This window comes from Aplysia californica, unplaced genomic scaffold, assembly GCF_000002075.1.
Source record: "Aplysia californica isolate F4 #8 unplaced genomic scaffold, AplCal3.0 scaffold00570, whole genome shotgun sequence".
Classification (NCBI taxonomy): Eukaryota; Metazoa; Mollusca; class Gastropoda; order Aplysiida; family Aplysiidae; genus Aplysia; species Aplysia californica.
The window spans coordinates 75426-82546 of record NW_004797840.1 but is presented as its reverse complement, the minus strand read 5'-3'; positions in this window follow the sequence as shown (position 1 = coordinate 82546).

Below are 7121 nucleotides of genomic sequence, written 5' to 3'. Positions count from 1 at the left end.
GAGCTCTAGTTGAGCTGACTGAAAATCGAGACGAAATGTAACATGTTTGGTCTAATTGTATTCGATACTGTAGGCGATTACACCAAGTTCAACTGTAACAAAGAAATATAGTAAAATACTAGTCGCTGTTCCCCGGTCGCTGTTCCCCGGTCGCTGTTCCCCGGTAAAATGACGTCAGCAGTCGCTGTTCCCCGGTGCAGCCACCGCTGCCCTATCCTCAAACAGTACACACTAGAGGAGACTCCATCCCGAAGTCTCCAATTTCTCTGCGGAGGCCACTATCTTCTTTTTCCTCTACTTCTTTCGTATGCTTGTCACTCTCTTGTAAACTGCTATTTCCGGAGTGCCTTGGTAGTCGAAGCAGACTTTGTGCTGTTTAGGCTAGAGAGGTAAGCACAGTAAGCGTGATTCCCCGTTTGGACTCTCTGTTGACATTCACCCCTTGGCGCTCAAATGACCTTATGCAGTTACGAGCGCCGTAAAATCTTACTAAAACTAAAACAAAAACGCATTGAGGACGTGTATTCTGGTCATTCAACAAAGCTTGAAGACAAAATCCGCACACGTTCTTTTTTCACAGCATTAAAATTTTTTTAGCGTAACCATTAAAAAAAAATGGTGTTCTTCCAAATTTGTAGTCACAGTTCACAGTTTCACTTTGATTGCGCGCTCATATGACCTTAGCAGTTGCGAGCGCCGTAAAACCTTATACTACTACTACTACACTTTGATTTTTTTAAAACAAAAGAGGTAGGCTACCTGATCAGACTTTCGATTTAGCAAATAAAAATAAATCGCGGCAAAAAGCAAAAAAAACCAACGGCTTTTTGTCAGCTCTTGGCAGGCTGTTTTTGTTTTTCAGGGCACTTGAAAAAAGCAGAACTTCGTCTTTCGTTATATATATGTTTCAATTGGGCAGACAACAGCATGCGTCATAATAATACTGTATGAAAAATGCAGTTATGTTTCTGATTTGTGTATGGTGTTCTAAAATTGCTGTTACATTCCTTAAAGCCCTCTGCGGAACGGACATATTATTATGTATCCGATAGGTCCTTTCATACCGGTATATGTGGCGTAGCAATTAGGCGCTATCCTATTGCGCACATGAGACCCCAGTTCGATTCCCAAGTGGGGAGAACATTGATTTATATCGAGTATCACGGTCTTTCTGTTGGCATGTTGCATATCCCTAACAGTCGGGGCTGGCCCGGACAGGCAAGGTCTTAAGCCTGCCTCCTAAATGCTTGCCTAAATAATGTCTATGAGGACGTTTAACGTTATAATAAAAGAAAGACAAAACCTGAATGAACTGACGTGTGTTTTTTTTCCCAGACCCAGATGCGTCGACTGTGGCATCATGGCGGCGAAGCGTGAACCCTCACGTTGTGCTCACAGACGTGGCGAGCGGGCTTCACTTCCGAAACTTGAGCGTGTTTTTATGCCACAACCCAGAGTGTACCGCCCAGAAATGTGACCTTCGACCTTGGCTAAAGCGTTACGCCGGACCCAGGCCTTCAGAGGCGGACATGATCTCATATGTTCGCTCTTACACAAGTTCAGAGACGTTTCTAGCAAATGTTTTCGAGGTTCCACCTACGGGCATAACGCCACGGCATGGACAACCGTTGACAATCACACGCTGCGTCAACACAAAAATCAAGGAGCCAGACTGTGAAATGGCTTTCTATCAAACCCATGAGTTTGTCATGGAATGTTCCGTATTAGAATTAGGCCAGAATGATTTTACAGCAGACGCACCATTAAGCACCGCGTCCACATCGGAAACAGTATACACCACAACGTCTCATCGGGAATTTAAACTTAAACAAGCTGTTCGGGAACTGTGTACGGTAAATTTCTATCGTGAAACAGATCATGATGGGCTAAACAATTTCGTGGCTGACATCGAACTGAATGCTCTTAACCGTTCACTACGCATTACTGAAATGTTGTCTCCAAAGGAATGGTCTGAACTGTATTGCGAGACAGAGAAAGACGAGGACGGCTGCGTCTTAAGAGTCGTGTGTATGGAAAACTTAATTCCGATTGGACTAGAATGCGTCCATCCTAGCCATGTTCTAATCGTGTCTCTCTCTTGTGGAAAACTAACCACAGTCAGCTCCACCGGAAATCCAGTGAACAAACTAAATAAAACTTACACTATAGGACATTATTTTATGGAAACGGGTGACAGATATGACCAGGAAGATGGCACTTTGGTCTACGGCCTGTTCAGATTCAGAGCTACGAACAATGATTCCTTGATGAGCGACTTCAACAGTTTCCAGCGGTATGCTTATTTCGCCGCACAAGATTCCAAGACCCAGATGGCATCAAGCGCCCTGTGTGTTCTGGCGGAAGGGAGAAGGGCGACGTACGATGAGGTAAAGTTTCTGCCCTACCGGGAGTTCATAGAGGACTACCACTGTGACATACTGCTGGATGTCTCGCCAAACTGTTATACACAAGCGGACAGACATGCCTCAACAGAGAACAACGAATCTACAAGGCTGGCCCTTACTATTATCTTGACAACCATGTCTGTTTTCACTTCAGTTTTGATTTCACAGATTTTAGTTCTGGGCGGCATTGCAATCTAAACAAAATATTCTTTAGTTCACGTAACGTTGATCAGCTTTTCAAATGGTTTTATCCCAATAGGAAATTTGAATTCTCTTTTTTTTCAGTTTTTGAAAATAAATGATTTATAAAATCATTAGCATGTTGCCAAGAAACATGTACAGGGTCAAAATTCAAAATCTAAATGTTGAAAAGAGCAAAAAAGCATTGTCCTAAGCTAGCTGTTCTTCAAACACAGATTATATTCGATTTTTAGCGTTTTAAACATTTTTGTTAGTAATATTGACCAGAATCAGGCCGAGCATTGAACTATTGTAAAAAAAAAACTTGTTTCGCGCGCTCATATGACCTTATGCAGTTGCGAGCGCCGTAAACCCCGTATTAAAAGAAAACAAAAAACATACTATTTTTCCTGTAAGTGTTTTACGGCGCTCGCAACTGCATAAGGTCATATGAGCGCGCGGGACACATCTAATACTTTTAGTCGGTAGGAAATTTTGAATTTTGCCCGGGTGGCGGCGGAGCCTACTCTTATCGATTTTAGACCACCAAGGGATCTTTAACGTGCGCAACTTGCACACGGGCCCTCCGAAATTTTGAGCCCTTGTCCGAGAAGGCTAGGTGTAGATCTTTTCTACCAGAAGATCAAGGGTGTGGCAGAAAGACAGCTGTAAGAAGGAGTCAAGGAGTAGCAGTTGAAAGGCTGCAGAAAGAGTCAGGAGCCCAGAGGAGGGGGCAAAGGAGATGAGGGGGCAAAGGAGATGAGGGGGCAAAGGAGATGAGGGGGTGGGGGCAGAAAGAGAAGACGAAAGCAGACGACAGAATGTTGCTAGAGAGCAGGAAAGGAGGTGAAAGGAAACAATTTTAGAGAAGAAAATGTGTCGGTCGCTACCCGGATTCGAACCCGGGACCTTTGACTGAGAGGCCAACACCTTAACCTCTAGGCCACGAGAGCCCCCGTAATATTCTTTGAAAATTTTGTAATACAATAATACATATTAAAATTCCTACTCGGTGGTTTCTCCCTAAGATTTTAAAACGTTTACAACTGTGACAATATCGCTTTTAAAAGCAGTTGTCTTGTTTTCTAATCGAGATGTTATGCTTATTGAACTCACTTTTTGAGAACTTTTAGTACAAAAACATTTCGACTATAATAAAAATGTATTTCCTGTAATAATTGTTTTTCATTAAAAAAAGTGTATTGTCTAGCTGTGATGTTGGGCATATGTGTACGCAAATTGTTTGTGGGAAGCGGCTGTGAACAATCCCATTTTCCGCGAAAAGGACATTAGATGTAATACATGTAGTAAGTTATATAAGTTTATGAAGAATAGTTATTTTGAGCCTCAACTGTTATAGTAAAATATGATTATAGTGCAGTCAAAAATTCGTGACCCAGCTTATCCTCAAATATCTCGTTCACTCTAACTGCTGTCTTTCAACCACACCCCTGATCTTCAGGTAGGACAGATCTACACCTAGCCTTCTTGGAAAAGGGCGAAAAATCTCGGAGGTCCCATGTGCAAGTTGCGCACGTTAAAGATCCCTTGGTAGTCCAAAATCGATAAGAGTAGGCTTCGGCCGCCACCCGGGCAAAATTCAAAATTTCCTATCAATTGAAAATGTATAGGTGTGATCCGTGCGCTAATATGACCTTATTATGCAGTTGCGAGCGCCATAAAACACTAACACCCCCCAAAAAAAATAAAAATAAATAAAAAATAAAATAAAAATAAAATAAAATAAAATAAAATACTTTGCACTGCCAGTTTGTATCATTTATTGTCTTAACAAAATCATATTAATTTTTTTTCCTCAGCAAATGAGGCTAGATTACAAAACTTTTCTTCCGTCAAATATAATCAAATAATCAGTGCTTCCCTTCCTAATTTTGAATCATTGTCACAGTCAAATTCACCCATAAACGTAAACCTCATAAATTAAATGTACTAAGACGCTCATAATCACCAATGAACAGTAGGCGCAACATTCTAAACGGTTTCATTGCCACAGAAATAGCCTGTTCACCCCTTTCGAGCCACTCTATAAGCAGTCACAAGCTTTGATTAAGTAAGCTTAGAGTGAGGCTGGAAGAGTCTACCAAAAGAGTTGAAGGGAACATGTATACAGCACTCAAAACTGTTTCAGTCCCACATATACCCTGTTCACCCCTTTTGGGCCACAGTCATAAGCAGTCAAAAGCACTGATTACGTAAGTGAACTATTACACTGGTCGAGTCTACCTCACAAATGTGAGGGGAACTAACTCCTAATAATCTAATAATCTCTTGACTGCTGCGAGTGCTTGTTTTTTTCCCCTCGACTTTTTACCGTCCTGTAATCAGATCGATTGTGACACCAGCTCTTAGCCGCGGAAAGCTAGACAAAAACAGCCAAATATGAAATAAAAAATTGACAGTTGTCATGTTCTACGAAAGAGTTTAAACTCACTGGTAATACATCTCTGCTTCTTTGCTTTGTGTTTGTGTATTCACATCTAAAGTTAAATTTAATTTTAGTTGAAATCAATATTGATGAGATACTTTCTCGATTATTTTGGCGGTAGAGCGTACAAATAATATGAAATAAGAATTTGTTTTCATTCACAACTCAGTGTTGTTGCCTCGAGTAAGATTCTTGTGTGATATCTCCAGGTCCTATCTGGTCCAGTCTCACTTTGATTACCCTGTCAAACAAGTCAGCCTTCGCCCCTGCTTTTCTTCTTAAATTTGTATCAAATAACATGATTATAGTATAAATCTCCGTCACCCAGAAAATGAGATTGTCCACATCACTTCCCGCTTTGCACACACATTTTGCATACGCATATGTCCTACGTCACAGGTCACCAATGACACTTCTTATTGACAAAACCTGTTAAAAATTGACTTGACATTAGTGAAATTATTTTTGCACAAGATCTGTACTCAAAACGTGAGTTCAATAAAGATAGTGTCAAGATTAGAAAAAAATGACGGACATGCTTTGAAAAGCTATATTATTGCCTATGCTGTAAACCTTTTAAAATCTGGAGAAACCACCAACTTGGATTTTAAAAAAATTGTATTTATTGAGGACTTTCCTAAAATATGGAGCTAGCTAACAGATATTTACAAAAATATTGATCTGTTAAGACAAATTGATGCAAGTCATTGTGCAAAAGCTGGCGTGTTCGACAGTTTAGAAAATATTTGACAATAAGTTGCCCAACAAACTTTCGACTGCATTATAAGCTAAGACAAATTGATACGAACTGTTCTACAGTGCGAACCAATGTTACCCGTTACAGAGATATCTGAGGTATATTTCTGACCTCCCTATTACAAGCGGTGGGATGTCCAAACGTGAGGTGGCGAAACTGTAAAAAAAACCTGTGTCTGATGCGCAGTGAAAGGATTTTTTTTTTGGTGGTAAGTGTTTTACGGCACCTGCAACACAATAAGGTCATATAAATGCCGAAGATTAGAAATGTTACAAGAGAGTAACAAACACAAAAAAGAAGGAGGGGAGATAAACACGACAGATATTTGATAGTAAAGAAGAAGCAAACCATACCAGAGCACCTGCCAATCACCCACGCAGTGAAATATGTGCTTTTGGTCTTTTAAAATTATGAGAACAGCAAACCAATGAAAAGGCGACGAAAAAAGGCTTAGGAATGTAATACATGTAGTGTATTTTTATTCTTGTGACCGACTCGTTGTTTGATTGAGAAGAACCTGCTGTGACAGATTTGCGATGAATACGTAAACTTTTCTTGAAAGAATAAAACAAAACAAAAACTCACCAGAAAGCAAAATAGACTATAAAAAAGAGGAAAAGATAGAAAAGAAACCAAAAGGATAGCTCTAGGCTTATACCAGAAGTAAATCAGAAGAAAATAATGATGGACTTTTTTGTAATAAGATGATTTCAGGAAAACAGATTGGCATAACATAATAAGTTGTGGTTCGTAAGACGTATGCTGCGCATCCCAAGGAGACCTAGAAAAACAAATGAAGAAGTATTGGTTGAGGCAAACAGCGGACGACAGCTTATGACGAGTATTCGAAAGCGAAAGGCATACGTCATTGGACACACAATGAGGAAAGAACTATTGGAGAATATTGTAACAACAGGCAAGTTTGATGGAAAGAGAGGCAGAGGCAGACAGAGGGAAACGATACTGGACAGGTTGGCAACATGTCTGGGAATAACAAGAATGACAGACACCATCGTTGCAACGCAAGACAGAGTGAAGTGGAGGTCCACTTTGATTTGGTGTTTCATCACATACACACGTGCGCGCGCACACCCACACGCACACACACACACACACACACAAACACACACAAACCCACATGTACGCACACATTGACACTTATACATACACGCAAACAAACTTACACACACAAACACACAAACAAAGACACACACACACACACACACACATCTCTGGCACGCACCGAATAAAACTAAGAAATCAAAGTTTTTCGATGTCATCTTTGTCTTAGATATGCCTAACACAGACTCTCTTAACTCTCTCTCTCTCTCTC